Here is a 16,468-nt window from a genome sequence, read left to right as displayed (position 1 = left end):
TGAAAGTTTGACAGCGTATACAGCGCAGCGTAGGAGAACAACACGCAAACGCGAAGCGAAGCGATGCGCCCCACTCGACATCTCTTCTTAGCGTTTTAATAGTTAATTATTGTAGTATAATGTTTAATATAAGTACGGGCCAATATTTCCTGAGATACCATATACCTGTGTTATACCTACCACGTACACACTTTTTAAAAATAAAATAATGTTTCTTTTGAGTAACATGAGCTGACTTAAGGTTTTAAGGCACTTTCCCTCCAGGGCCCATAATTTTTTTCCACACTGTATATAAATACTTATATACATAGAAAACCTCCATAACTCAGGAAAAAATATTTGTGATAAACACACAAATAAATGCGAAGGTCCAGGATTCGAATCGAACCTGAGACCTCTTGCTTCGTAGGCATGCAGGGTCCCTACCGTCTAGGCTAGGTTTATCACAGAGTTCCTATGGCCACCTCCTGTCTCCATCATAAAATCAGCTCGATGGTACCATAATATTGCGTTGTCATCCATTTGACATCAAATTACAGCTCAATCGGATACCGGAAAGTGGATCAAATTTAACTTGCAATACAGACAGACAACGGGACAGGTGAAACTAAATAAAAGCTTGTATTTAACAAATGAAAAAGATATTTAAAACCGTTAATTATTACTTAAACGTTTCGAGTCATGGAATTAGAACGTTTTCAGCCGAATTCACGACGAAGTTATTGCCCGATGGTTCCAGCATATTAGTTAATTATCAAATGGTTCATTGGTTAATTTGAAACTGATCAATGTATTCTGGGCATTCATTAATTCGATACACGCTCACTACCAATAGCAACTTGCAGCGAGTAGCAATAGTAGGTAATCATATATATATAGCCTGTGGTTTCTATGAGCTCATGACGAAATTTGAAGTGTATACACACACTTAAAACAACAAACAAAATGAACACTATAGTAAAAAAAAACCAAGTGCAGTGATATACACGCATCAGCTTTCAGCGGCTAGTGTATTAATAGTTATTTGTTATACAAGGGTGCAAAGTTGTATTTTACCCGCGAGTGTGAAATTGAAACACGGGCAAGCGAAAGGATTCTATAGTTGAACCACGAGCGAAGCGAGTGGTTCTAAAATAGAATCCTGAGCGTAGCGAGTGTTTTAACACACGAGAAGTAAAATACATTTGCATCCGTGTATAACACAAAACTTTTCCCCTCACTATAGCGAGGAAAGTGCAACATCCACAGGCGTTAGATCATCTTCATCAACTGGAATCACTCATTTTTTTACGATATTATAACAAAAAACTCTGGAAATTCTGTACTTTTACGTGAGAAGTTTTTAAGTAAAATTTTTGTTGACAATGTTGACATTTCTGACGTATGAAATGTCAATGATGCGTTTTGAAATTGCATCGACTTAACTTGTGCGTTCAAAATTATATTTAACATAATTATTAAAAAACAATCGTTTATTATGGAATTTTAAGGTTTATGACTTAAAATCATTAAATAAAGCTAAACCTGGTATTTTTTATTAGATTCTCAAACCATTTATTTAAGGATAATTAATATCGAACGAACCATTATTATGAGCGTTTTAGTTTTGTTATCTGTCAAGCTACTTAAACACGCTCCATCCAAGGTCAAATTACTTTCCCCACTAGTGGATAAAATGCGTTTTTCCCCGCTTGTTTTAAAGGATAAAAGACGGCTTTCCGAGCTAGTGAGGGGAAAACAATATAATATATAATATACTTCCCTGTTTACAAACTTATGAACTTTATAGTTATAGCAGTCGTTTTGATAGGCAGATCTATGAAACACTAGTGTCAATCTACATAGATTGTACGTTGATAGATATCAACCTGGGTATTTATAATATCGCTGACTTAGTAGTATTGTGGAACATGTTTACCTAACTTTGAATGTAGGTAAGTAAGACTTCTTTTTACCATCAGAAATAACTTTTCACAACACCAGCTCGGAAAGGCTATGTACTTGTAAAACTGATAAGAAAGTTGCATTTTATCCACATGTGAGCAAAGTAGTCTAAAGCAAATTTTGAGTTGTTTGCTCATGTTGGGTGACAGAATTGACTTTTAGGCGATGATTTTTAATGATAAACATTTAATAAAGTTCATTTGAATTTGATTTGTAATGTTTTACAGTTAGTATTTTCCTCGCGTTGGTGTGGTGAAAAATTTTGTTTCACTCGGGAGCAAAGTTTGTTTAACCTTCGTGCCTTGAAGCCCTCGCAAAGCTCAAGATTCCGCTTTTCGAACCAGTTGCTACGCTTGTGGTTCAATTTTGGAATCTTTCGCTTTCTCGGATATCAATATTTGCACGAAGGGTTAAAAACATCTTTGCACCATTGTAAAAAAAAAAAACTATTTCAGAAGTAAGCATGAATCGCCGAGTTTTATAAGACGCTTAGTGCAAGTTAGTATATAAATAAAGATTACATTCGTATTGCGACTGCAACAGAGTTGCAGCAACGGCAAAAAATAATAAAAAAATAATAAAAAGTCATTTATAGTCGCAGTAAAAAAAACGGCCAAGTGCGAGTTGGACTCTCGCACCGAGGGTTCCGTACTTTTTAATATTTGTTGTTATAGCGGCAACAGAAATACATCATCTGAAAATTTCAACTGTCTAGCTATCACGGTTCAAGAGATACAGCCTGGTGAAAGACAGACGGACAGACGGACTGCGGAGTCTTAGTAATAGGGACCCGTTTTTACCCTTTGGGTACGGAACCCTAAAAACAGTAATAGGTGTACCTAAGCTTAACTTACAGCAGTATTATACAAGTACATATACATGTAGGAACTAACTATAAGTATATATATAGATATGACATTTAGAATCGTAGTTAAATAGACGATGTCATGCACTGTCAATATCCTTAATAAATAGCGTTGCTATTAATGTTGCTGCATTTCATAATAATATCATATCATATCATATCATATCATATCATATTTCTGTTGCAATTAATACATTCAATCCGCCAATCATTTTATCAACGAGATTAACAGTAATATCTCCCGTTTCCCGCTACAACAACGAGGCAGTAGCTAACGCTGCAGCAGCAATGATGCTGCAATCACTATCAGAATGAAACCTTAAGTCTCCGGCAAACTCGGCCGAATTTCACCTTCGCATACAAAAGCAGTTTCGTTCTCATTTTAAAACTACGTGTTTGATTATAATGAAACTTTGCACATACAATGACATGAGGTATATCTAGGTCTGTAATTAGTTTATATAGCTCCAGTTTATACAACAAACGAAATAGAGCAAAAACAATTTTTTATAGGAAAAACTTAAATTAGCTGTATTTTTTACTATGTTATCTGAAGCTACATAAACTAATTACAGACATAGATATACCTTATCCTATTGTAAGTATAAAGTTTCAGAGCAAACTAGCTACTCGTTTTAAAATGAGAGCGTAACTACGTTTGTATGTAGAACCCAGCTTGCCAGGGACCCTTAACGACGAAATTAGTGAATAGAACTTAGGGATTATTATAGCACGTATTGAATATTATCTATATCATTTGAGATCTTTATAAAGCTACATATTATCGACGTAAGATTTGGACCCGGTTATTATTACGGTCTAGTACCTACACGACACTCAGCAAAGTTATGAACCATATAATTTAACTAGGTAGTTACGTACAGTTTTAATTCTATGGTACTTACGAAAGGAATCCACACGTCCCCGATGGGATTTCCATGGACATGTCAGGTATCACCCGACTTTTAATGAACTTCCGCATAAACTTTCACCCCTACTAAAAGTCCCGTAGGCCAAAACATTTCAAAGTTTTTTTAGTGCTTGTTTGCTGGGAGTTACGGTTATCATCAATAGTAGCGGAAAAAACAACGCCTCAATAGTATCTGCCATCCTGGAATAATTTTCCAGATAGAGACTTATCGTCTAATTGTTCTACATATGGAAACAAATCTCTTTTTGTTAAGCTTCCATCTTCAGCAGTTAGATGGTTAGCAGTCCTCAACTGTGCGTTTCTCCAGAAACTGCCTGCCTCGCACAGCTAAACTGTAAAATGAACTGTCGCCTGCGGTATTTCCTGACCGATACGACCTTCAAACCTTCATGAAAAGAACGTACTCCGAAATGCAAAAACGTGTATACATTAAAATATCTGTAAAAAATAAATATTGCACATACAATCATTTTAAACAATCTCACATATAGTGTAACTCAGATGCTTACAGGAATTTTACACTTTTACAGTAAAACATTGCTTTAAAAAAAAAAAAAAAATTTTGTATTTTTTCTCCCATACAAAATGCCTATGTCCTCGCAACACTCCACTGTAATTAAAAATTCACAGCTTTTGTGTTAATTCGCTCAGCGTGTTTTTTTAAATGACGTCTTTTATACAAACAAAAACTTATAATCAAAATGTTTGTTAGACGGTTTTAACATATATTTTATATAACATAATCTTGTGTTGAAAATCGGGGACAGATTTCGTTCCTTCGTGTTACCCACCCGTGTTACGCTATTTCACGCGTTTGAAAGAAGAATATGAACTCATGCGTTTATTTTATTATACTTCTGTCGTCGGCTATATTGGTTTTGGAGATGGTGAGAAAATGTGTGCTGTAGTATGTTTTGTAGCAATTTTGGGAATAAATAAAAAATATAAATGCCACAAGATATATATATTGATATTTACAAGCCACGGAAATCAACCTTATTAAATAAAATGCCACGGAAATCAATTTTATAAAAATGCCACGGAAATCAATCTTATTAAATAAAAAATGGCTAAAGCCTACTGGTACCAGTGGGGATCAGCCAGGAGTGAAGGCTGCGAGTAATAAATATTTAACAGTGGTTTAAATTATAAAAGATATAAAAAGGAAGACGTTGAGTAGATTGCCTAAAATTGGTAGGTAGGAAATAGGTTGGTCACTTCCCTTGAGAGAGGAGAGTGAGCTGCTTGGAGAAACAGGCCCAGGCCTATACCGGTTCCGGTCAGGCGGATGTCGGAGCCGCAACCAGGGATCTATGCCAGACATTGTGGTATGGCGTGCGCCGTGATCCGTGTCCAGAAAAAGTAGGAGCAATATGTTCTCCAAATAAAATGAAAAACTGCGGACGAAGAGAAGGGCCACGCTATAATAAAGTGATGAAATGAAAACCAATAAAATAATAAAATAGAATATGGAACGGACTTACCTGCGACAAAAAGCGGTTCTCCTTATTTCTAAAGGGTCGGCTATTCACGTTAAAAAAACTTCCGTGATCCTGGATAAACCCGGTACTTGTTATAGATGGGCAGAAATGGCAGAATTACTTTTATTTTGTGAAAAGATCAATTACTTTTTCACCATCACATCCAATTCCTTCTCACATTGACAGTTTTCACACCTTCATCTTTTTTTCATTCTTTTGGCAGTTGTCAAAGCAAATCAAAGAACTCACTTGTAAAGAAAAAAGGTTTCTCCTAAAGCGTTATGCTGCAGACATCCTCTAACATACACAAAAAAAGGTGGTTGTTATGAAAGGTATCTCAACACAAATACCAAAAAAAAGAGCACCTCCAACAACTAAAAAGGTCAGACTGAAGTTCCTAGTATTACTTCATAGTCATGTTACAAATATGGGAAATGAACCCGCAAACAATTGATCCTTAACCAAGGTGTCCTTTCTTCGTAACCAATAAAAAAAACTTTAAACGCTAACAACAAATGATTGTTATGAAGATGCAACCAGGCGCAAATAAACGGTACCTTATGACACTCGCGAAACGAATTATGTAAGCAACAAAAAAAACTAAATTATGGCAACTTTCCCGAAAGCTACTTTAAGATGTCTTTGACGTGATAAAAACCAACGTGTGGTGAGCTTACGTCAGCCAGTTCATAAACTTGCGGCGAAATACGCCTGACTATGCGACACGAGACAAACCGCGGAGCGAACTTCCCGCCAGTTCCTTCTCCGAAAGGGCAACGTTGAAAATTCTTCCGCCATACTATTTCACCTGGCTGAAACATAACAGCCTTCCTTTTCTCATTATAGGTGTTTGCGTTCCGTTGAAAAGCAAAAAACAAGGAATCAGCAATTTTCGCATAGATGTCTTGGAGTGCTACAAGACACAAGGCGCGATCACTCCGACTACGGACCAACTCTGGGCCTGGAGTCTGAGAATGGGCACGTTGTCGCGTAGTCTCCACCTCACGTCCATACATTAAAAAATAAGGGGTATATGAAGTTGCGAGGTTTACGCATGAATTTAAATATAATGCTACTTTTGGCAAATTCCTTGCCCAAGTGCGATTATCATTACCTGTCAGAATACTAAGAGTCGTGATTACGGTTTGATTGTAACGTTCAGCGACGTTGGCCTGAGGCGTGTAATAGGGCGTGTAACACGGACCGGGAATATCGTAGGACCTTAAAAAATCTACGAATGCTATGCTACGGAAAACAGTCGCGTTATCACAAAGAACGTTGAATGGCGTTCCATAGCGCAATATCACTTCCGACTCCAAAGCAACTGTGATAGATCTCGTATCAGCCTTCTTCAAAGGTACCAACCATACAAATTTTGTAAAAACGTCAACTATGGTTAAAATATATCTATATCCGTAATAGGCTATCGGAAGAGGACCCACCAAATCTATGGAAATTAAATCTAGTGGAGCGTATACAGGTCTTGGATAAAGCTGGTGCCCACGCGGTTGTGTGTTAGAAATCTTGTATGCTTTACAGACTTGGCACTCCCCAAGGTATTCGGTTACATCGCGATACATATTTGGCCAATAGTATAAACTTCTCAATTTCAAATAAGTTTTCATGACCCCAGGGTGAACATTCGGGAACCCGTTGTGAATCTCAGCGATAGCCTCTCTTATTTTATCTTTAGGCAAAACCGTCCGCCAGGAGTTAGTCTCTAAAGGATTATTAACCGCCATCTTACGCATTAGAACCCCATCCCGTATTGCATACGCCGGAAATATTTGTGGCGATCTTGTTGTACCTGTAAACACCCTCTCGAACCAGGGGTCAGTCGTTATGCTTTCACCCCGTCTGAAGGAAATCAAACCAATCTGGGGACGAGAAAGAACGTCTGGGACAACGTTTAATGCGCCTTTTCGGTGCTCGATCTCAAAATCGTATTGGGATATTAGAGTAGCCCAACGAGCTAGTCGGCCACTTGGATTGTCTAGGGTAATGAGCCATTTTAGGGCAATGTGGTCTGTAATTATCTTGAACTTTATTCCATCGAGATAGCCGCGAAAGTGTTTAATAGATTCCAAAACCGAGAGCAGCTCCCGTTCTGTCGTTGAGTAATTGCGTTCCGCTTTTGAAAACAACCGTGAGTAATAGGCAATTGGATGCTCCTCTCCATTAATATTTTGAGCTAGAACCGAACCAAGACCAACCGAACTGGCATCACATTGCAACACGAAAGGCTTTGTAAAGTCTGGACATGCCATAACCGGAGAATCAATAAGGACCGTTTTTAATCGCTTAAACGCAGATTCAGACTCACTGGTCCAACTGATGGGATCTTTGCCTTTCTTTTTTCCGATAAGAGACGTTAAAGGCGCGATGATAGATGAGAAATTATCCACAAAACGTCTGTAGTATGAGCACATACCAATAAATGCCCGTAGAGATTTTGCCGTCGTAGGCGTCGGGAAATTACTAATCGCCTCTAACTTTCTTGGATCGGTCTGGAGCCCGCGTTCATTGACAATGTACCCCAAATATCTGAGTTCCGATTTGCAGAATTCACATTTCTTTAGATTGATAGATAGACCGGCCTCTCTTAAGCGATCGCGGACTTTGGTGATTAGGTTTAGATGACTATCAAAATCGCGAGATACTAAAATTAAATCGTCCACGTAACCAAATACAAAGTCGTCTGATTCAGCTGAAAATTCATAGTTGATTATCATATCAGTTAGCCGTTGCATTTCTGACGCAGCATTCGTGAGCCCAAAAGGCATACGGACAAATTCAAATAACCCGCGTTGAGGAACAATGAATGCTGTACGTTCACAGCTGTCCTTGTCGGCGAGCGGAATCTGCCAGAAGGCGCTCCTAAGGTCAAGCGATGTGAGGTATCTGGCACCACGTAAGTTATCCAGGATGTCTTGGATTCGCGGAAGCGGGTAGGAATCGCGGATAGTAATCGCGGATAGTAACACTGTTTAATTTCCTACTATCTACGCAGAATCTCACACTTCCGTCGCTTTTTGTCACCATTACAACTGGGCTTGCCCACGGTGACCGAGAAGGGAGTATGACCCCCATCGCAAGCATCTTATCAATTTCTTCATTGAGGACCTTCAATTTGACAGGAGACAGTGGGTAATAACGCTGACGAATAGGCGGTCCAGTTGTCTCGATTTTATGGGATAACCAAGATGTACATCCCAGACCTATCTTGTCAGAAGAGATGTCTTCCAGGGTGTTTATAACGGACTGGAGTTTGAGTTCTTGATCGGCAGAAAGGACTCTTCTCGGATGTAAATATCGAGTATCACTAGCCTCGATGCGTCCGCTGACAGGAACGTGAGTAGACGGCACAAAAAGCTTACCGCTATTCTCACCTTCGAAAAACTGTTTGATGACCGATGTCAATCCGCACACATCCCAAAACTCCATTCCGAGGATAAATTGTGTAGGTAACTTCCTACCTACGAGACATGGGTGGGTAATAGACATTCCATGAAAAAAAATGGTAAGTTCTACTCCACCAAGAATCTCGATCGGTGAATTGTCCGCGGATACCACTACTGGCATTGTACCCGTGTAATAATTTAAACCTAAACCCCTAAGAAGTGAGAGGTCGATGAGAGACCTCATAGCACCAGAGTCTAAAAGAGCTTTAACAGGAATACCAGAAACAGAAACTTCGACAAATAATCTATTATCAAGAGAGTTGTTTATGACTATCGGCGACACCGAAGGATTGAGCGTGGCGCCGCCAACATCTAGTTTTTTTGTGGCGTGGGAGGGTTACAGTTGGAACAATTCCGGGTCACAGCACCTGCCCGCTTGCACTGAAAGCACACCACCCCTCGAACGTTTGGACACCCCCTATAGTCGTGTCCCAACATGTCACACTTAAGGCATGCTGGACTTAGGGCGTTAATCGGAGCCAGTGTAGTAGCCGGAACCAGCTGTGGTTGGAATGATTCAAAATTTTTAGCTACCTCCAGCAAAGCGTCCATGTCTCTTATAATATTTGTGGCAAGACATGGGTGATATCGCTTGTGTAATCCGTATTTGACGATAGTAAATAAGTCGTCTTCACCGACTGGGGCACGTAATTTAGCATTAAGGTCACGGACCTGTATGACGAAATCGATAACGGTCTGAGTATCGGACTGTTTCAGTTCTCGCAGTTGACGTTCTGTTTTAAAATCAAAATCAACAATATCGAAGGTGCGCATAAAGGCTGACTTTAGCTCAACATACGAAAGCCTCGGATGGCGAATAGCGCGAAAATATTTCAGAGCGCTGCCGGAAAGTAGCTCGTGAAACCTCTGTACAACGTAGGATGGTTTAACGCCGCGCGCAATGCCCTCCTCTTCAACCCGACCGAAAAACGTCGCGAACACAGCTCTCACCCGAAAAGGTAAGACACCATTTAGTCAGCGACTCTGGTTTCCATTGGTGACTCGTATACATCGGACACGGAGATGGTCCAGACTGCGGTGGCGGTTCCGCGAATTGGCTTGAGTGCGCGTCACCGCTATCCATGGTTAGCACACGTGGATTCGGGTCAGCAAACGGATTTAGAGATCGGTGTGGAGTGTCGCCAATGGATTCTTCACCTTAATTTGACATTATAACACTACTGTTCTTGGGCACGAAACTAAGCGTTACAGTAAGGCCGTTTGACCGGACTCCCTCCCCTTTCTTTAACAAAAAAAAATTAATATCGAAAGTTTATTTAATAAAAAAAAAGTTATTTTTTTAGTTCGGGCGCCAAATTTGTAGCAATTTTGGGAATAAATAAAAAATATAAATGCCACAAGATATATATATATTGATATTTACAAGCCACGGAAATCAACCTTATTAAATAAAATGCCACGGAAATCAATTTTATAAAAATGCCACGGAAATCAATCTTATTAAATAAAAAATGGCTAAAGCCTACTGGTACCAGTGGGGATCAGCCAGGAGTGAAGGCTGCGAGTAATAAATATTTAACAGTGGTTTAAATTATAAAAGATATAAAAAGGAAGACGTTGAGTAGATTGCCTAAAATTGGTAGGTAGGAAATAGGTTGGTCACTTCCCTTGAGAGAGGAGAGTGAGCTGCTTGGAGAAACAGGCCCAGGCCTATACCGGTTCCGGTCAGGCGGATGTCGGAGCCGCAACCAGGGATCTATGCCGGACACTGTGGTATGGCGTGCGCCCTGATCCGTGTCCAGAAAAAGTAGGAGCAATATGTTCTCCAAATAAAATGAAAAACTGCGGACGAAGAGAAGGGCCACGCTATAATAAAGTGATGAAATGAAAACCAATAAAATAATAAAATAGAATATGGAACGGACTTACCCGCGACAAAAAGCGGTTCTCCTTATTTCTAAAGGGTCGGCTATTCACGTTAAAAAAACTTCCGTGATCCTGGATAAACCCGGTACTTGTTATAGATGGGCAGAAATGGCAGAATTACTTTTATTTTGTGAAAAGATCAATTACTTTTTCACCATCACATCCAATTCCTTCTCACATTGACAGTTTTCACACCTTCATCTTTTTTTCATTCTTTTGGCAGTTGTCAAAGCAAATCAAAGAACTCACTTGTAAAGAAAAAAGGTTTCTCCTAAAGCGTTATGCTGCAGTTTGTTATAGCAGTTAAAACTGATAAACTAACCGTTTTCTACTACTGTTTTTCCATTGTTCTATATATAAATTACTTGGCTATCGGCATGGTATTTGCGGATTCCTGAAATCGACGGCCCTTTTATTTTACACGCGGTAAAAGCTATTGCGGTGACGATTTTGGCTTCAAACAAAAAAAAAAACACATAATTTATTCTTCTATTTTGTGTTGCATTTTTGGATATTTTTGTGATTATTCCATTGTGTTACCTACACTTTTTTTGCAATTCACTCATCTAAAGGCCGGCAACGCACTTACAACGTGTTGCGGGTGTCTATAAGCGACGGTAATCGCTTAACATCAAGCGATTCCTCTGCTCGTTTGCCTCCTATATAAAAAAATAAATAAAAAACCCGCCAAGTACGAGTCGGACTCGCGCACCGAGGGTACTTTTTAGTATTTGTTGTTATAGCGGCAACAGAAATACATCATCTGTGAAAATTTCAACTGTCTAGCTATCACGGTTCATGAGATACAGCCTGGTGACAGACAGACAGACGGACAGACGGACAGCGGAGTCTTAGTAATAGGGTCCCGTTTTTACCCTTTGGGTACGGAACCCTAAAAAGCTATTAGAGAATGGTAGATACTTTTCACACAAAGCCTGATACGCTACTTTTGATGCTGATTGTACATGTACACGGAGTCGCAACATTGCATGGCCACTTTATGTATAGATTTAATCCATAATGTGTCCATGCACTTTTGCAACGCGTAAAAGTCGTGTACAATTTATGAACGAACATAATACTAAAAAATCTGTTGTATAAAATGTACCGAATTTTATAAGACAGATTGAAGAAGAATTTTACAAGAACATGTTTCAGCATGTTATGTTTTAATCAGTTTGACATTTATTTCCAAGCAACGGCCGATTGCTGTTGTCTGAAATTAAGATACCTACACTATTTCTTTGTTTAGAATTTTTTGATTCATCACCAAATATGACGGACCCTTTAAGGTGAAAGGTCACAACATCAGATGACCGGATTTTGAATATTAATTCAATAATATAGGATTTTTCAAAGATTAAAAACTAGAACTAGAAATAAGAAGGTTAAGGTAGAACTTTGGTATCAGAAATCAACAAATAGCAGTCACCACGCGATATACCGGCAACAGAAAAACAGAAAATCTTTCAACGGTCTATCTATAATGGGTATATGAGACAAAGCCCGCTGATAGACGCTGATGGACGGACTGACGAACAGCATTGCATACGGGCTACTGAACTCTAAACACCACTCCAGTTAAGGTTAATAATTCTTACGTTTAAATACAAGGTTTGAAACGTTAAAGAACCGTTTCTCCTTCTCGTGTTGTGTCGGGAACAATCGCGCGAGACGGGGAGCGGCGGCGTCTATAGGTAAGCCGCGAGTTAATCGCCGCGAGACACCCGACGGTAGGTACAGTGCCGGCGACGTGACATGGCCAGTGGGTATTCCTCTGAAGCGAAGCCGAAGACGACCAAACGCAAATCATATGTACGTTTACCTACCCACGTTTTTGACAAACAGAATTACCACTTCAGTAAACTGATACTACTTGGGGTAACTCCAGCCAGCAGATCCTGCAGCAGGGACTAGGAAGGGGGAGGGGCGATGTTGATACATAATAGCACTGTAAGTTCGCATGGCTCTGCTGATTATGTATGATGTATGTCAGCGTCACATCACACCGGCTAAGCCTCAAACGCGAAATAAAACGAAGTACGCTCGCAAACCGACTTATTACGAAACAATCCCTGCCACCCCGCCGTAGGCACCCGCAACCTGCCCGAGACATCGAAACACCTAGTAGATAGGTCTGGAGACTGGAGTGTAGGTTTGCAGTCAGGATAGTATAGGTAGAAGTGACGAGAATTTTTTAGCCGACCCGAATACAACAGAAATAACACTTCAGTAAAGGTTAACAAGTCACGTTTAAATACATGGTTTTGAAACGTTAAAGAACCCTTTTTCCTTGTGTCGGAAACAATAGAGTGAGACGGGGAGCAGTGGCGTCTACAAGCCGCGAGTTAATCGCCCCAAGACGCCCGACGGCAGGTACAGTGCCGACAACGTGACGTGGCGAGTGGATTTTCTTCTGAAGCGGCCCGTCGGGTCTTGGCTTTCATATTGATACCTAGTCACTGTGAGAAGGAACCAAAAAGGTACAGATTTTGAACATCCAAGGAACGTTGTACGTTATTAACAATAACCAAATATCTGAAGCAGGTACGATTGGTGCTGTTTCGATCGATGCGTTAAGTATGTTTTTGTATGTATGAGTCATGCTCGCCCGTGTGGCTTGCAGTTGTCTTAAAAAGTAAAGTTATCGTAATGTTGCGGAAACTTGTTTTTAATTGAGACATCATTGCGAGGTCGTGTTTACTACAACAGACCGTTATGTAGGTAGCCGACATGTAGGCCGATACGTCGAGGGTTGAATAACACGCCAAAACTATATCACCCTACGTATGTCACAACGCTCCGACAGCACTATAGTGTTAACCAAACCCCACTACCTCGCCTCAGGTTAAACTTAATACTTACTTCAAACTTTCACGGCTACGTGATTGCGAATCTGAAAAGTTATCGTCTCGGCGTGCTGTTACACATGTGCCACCAAATCTTTACCAAGACAAAATGAACCTTAATTATATGCAAATAAAAAGGTTTATTGCTTAAACTGTTTCATCGCGGATTAGTTCTTAAATGCAACAAGGTTTGAGTCTTACTCTGTGGTTTGTCTGTCATGCTATTTTCAGGAAATAAAATACTGAATTGTTACTGCTAGTACGAGATGATAGAACGGCTCCAACTGGGACACAATGATACGTCGATGTAAGTAAACTTATATTTTGTCTGTATAAATATTTATTATTACTATTATTGTTTTACCTAATTCTGATGAATTGAAAAATTGCACCTGTATTTACAGCAGGTGGTTTTTATGATTAGGGCTGAAACTATAGAAAATCGTCAAAACACAAGCGTAATTATATTTTAGTAACCACTCATTTTTAAAGTAGGATTTTTAATAAAGTACCGTTTCATTTCATGAATGTCATTCCGCGTGCCATTTGGCGCTATCTACCTAATTTAACTGTCAAAATCGTTCTACAGTTTATGATGTAGGTATGTAACCGATATGAGGCTACAATGCAAACATGATGGTGAAGTATATTCGGATTGCGACTGCAGCTGCATTACTGCTGCAGCGTTGCATCAGCGGGAAATAGGTCACTGTCAATTTAATGCTGCACCAAAACCGTTTCAGCAGTCTCCGTCCGAATGTACCTAACCTTTATGTTCGCATAAAATACGAACCGTGTACGATACGTGTAGTTTCATGTTGATAAGTAGGTACCTACAGCTTTCATCCGTTTACACTTCAATATTTCCGTTTCGCGGAAAATGTATGTAAGAGATTTTATTTATCATTTAGCAGATTTTTACTAGGGTACCCTACTGATAGGGTTCAGTTTGACACCCTTCGTTTACGGAGCCCTAAAAACGATATAACATTCACAATGCTGATGGAAATTACTTGATAGTCAATCGTAGTTAAAAAAAAAAGAATAATGTAAAAAAATGTTCACCAACTCCACCGTTCGGTCGTACTCGTCGACTCAACCCAATAATCACAGCGAGCACAAATTTTAATATAACAAACTATTAGCATTTGTGCAAACTGGGAGGGCTTTTAATAAAACTGCGGCACCAACTCCGGCAAATTGCTTTAAGCTGGGCGGCGGTTAACAAGAAGTACGGATGCAGTTCCGCTGAGTTCACGCTTAAGGGCAAGCCCCTCCTGCCCGTTTTCAGTAATGTATCGTGTGTTGAATAACTTATGATTTCTACTTTAATTTCGATACTTTAAATTTCAGGTCGAGTTAAACAATGTCTTTCACATACATACATTAGTATATGACAAATCAACTTATTATGAAGTAGTATCTGCCTCATAATCAGTCTAAAATGCTACATGAACGAGAATGTCGGCGGAAAAGACAATTCTTCTATTAGGATAAGTTCGTCGAGGCCGGCTGTGAGAGTAAAAATTTTCTAGCAACTAGTCTCTGGAGGTTGAAGAATGTTTACGCCGGGATACCGTGGATTTCGAGATGGAAGGCCGCGAAATGAGCCGGGCACCTGCCCAATGCGTGTCTTCTGCCACACCAGCAGTAAGAACATTCTGCGACACTTGAGGGGTGATCATCGCGGTTCACCTCTCAAGTCAAGTCGAACGAGTGGACGTGACCGGGTTAGAAGGAGTACTTTATAACGATCGCAAGCAATACCTACTCAAGGAGTTTAAATTTCAAACTGTCACAAACATTAATTGTTATTATTTATTATATAAGTATGTTGATATTGTATAAGTACAGGGTGGGGTGACTCAAAAATACGTTGATCAAAATTTTTTAGTGTTGTTTTCCTCACTTAAATATATCATTAAAATAAAAAATCTTCAAAATGTCCTCCTTTAGCACTGTTAGGTGCACATTATTGTGAAAATTATTAACAATATGAAGCAGTAAAAATTTTTCGTCAGCGTATTTTTAGGTCACCTTGTATAATAGGTACTCCTTACCCACCCTTCTATTAATAAACCAAATATGGTAACAATTATGAAAATAAATCAAAATTCATCCTCTTTGTTAGCGAGAACATTGTTTCCTTTGTCCGCGTTCGCATCGGCCGACGTGCCCGACGTTAACAAACACTTGAAAAACTCCCAATTAGCGAGCTACGCCTTAACTGCTGGAGGGCCGATGAGAGGTTGCGAACAAAACTATGCGGCGGTGGAATAGAGCAAGCTATGCAGTTCGCAGGTAATAGGGCTGGGCAATGTACCACTTTTGGAAATACTATAGGTAACCGAATTAAAAAAATATATTTTTATATTGATGTTTCCAATGCATGTTAATATAAGCACAAATACAACATTAATACTCATGAAAGTGGACAAATCTGGGGATCAGTCTTAGAACTTCTCGATAACTGGTCCGATTTCTTAGTCACTCGACCACTTGAACTTTTACTAATCTGGCAATCAGTGTTAGGACTTCTCGATAACTGGTCCAATTTCTTAGTCACTCGACCACTTGAAGTTTTACAAAGTCGCGGGCAGGGTTGATTCATTAATGTTTATAAACAAAAATGTGCGTTAGCACATATTTCACCATACTTGTTACAATAATTTCTATTAAGTACAGTTCAAACTATTAACGCCTTACGATTTTGTAATTAAGTTCGTGTTTGTTTGCATGAAAAGATTAATATTTTCTTAGTGGATTGAGTTTGTTCCACAGGTATTTTTTGGTCAGTAAAGCCTTACGCCCAACAAGTTTTATATATTGCCGGTTTTAGAACGGGGACATTTTCCCTCACTAACGAGTAACGACACAGAGGTAAACAGCAATCTCATACGAACAATACTCTTAAGTAACTTCCCTACATCACAATAGTTTCTGTGGAGCTCGCTCCGCGCATTCGGGCGCGCGGGCTGCATGTTGTTGCAACTTGATGGATTTACTGTTTCTCTGAATTAATCAGGATTTTTCGGCGGAAATTGTGCTCA

The sequence above is a fragment of the Cydia strobilella genome, chromosome Z (genome assembly GCF_947568885.1).
Source record: "Cydia strobilella chromosome Z, ilCydStro3.1, whole genome shotgun sequence".
Lineage (NCBI taxonomy): Eukaryota > Metazoa > Arthropoda > Insecta > Lepidoptera > Tortricidae > Cydia > Cydia strobilella.
This window is presented reverse-complemented; position numbering follows the sequence as displayed.